Genomic DNA, 433 nt, shown 5'->3' with positions numbered 1-433 from the left:
TTGTTGAGGGAGTCAGTGAGAGATAACGAACATCATATTAATGACTGTCTCGCTCGTTCTCTATACGCTATGGCTTCTCTTGTTTTTCTGCCTGGCTTCTTCTTTGTTCTCTTCCATTCACTTCTCACTCTGTCCCTCTTCAACCTTCTCAACCTCTATTGCTTAACGCTTCGCCTGCAATCCCACCATTTCCCAATATCGTCCCCCCTCGCCGCTCCCTCCTTTTTGATGTTGTGCTCGCTCAACCGCTTTTCCCTTACTCACACTCATATGCTCCGCACACAAACAACAGCTCACTTTCAATAAACACTGTGCTGTCTTTCGGGAGACGTTTTATAAAGGTTTTGTCATATTTTTCAGAAGGGAGCGACTGACCTCAAATGAAGTCACCTGGTCCTGTGCCAGCACCGTGACATCACCGACCCCACACCTT

The sequence above is a fragment of the Leptonotus elevatus genome, chromosome 8, assembly GCF_054856555.1.
Source record: "Leptonotus elevatus isolate MCC_2025b chromosome 8, RoL_Lele_1.0, whole genome shotgun sequence".
Classification (NCBI taxonomy): domain Eukaryota; kingdom Metazoa; phylum Chordata; class Actinopteri; order Syngnathiformes; family Syngnathidae; genus Leptonotus; species Leptonotus elevatus.
This window is presented reverse-complemented; position numbering follows the sequence as displayed.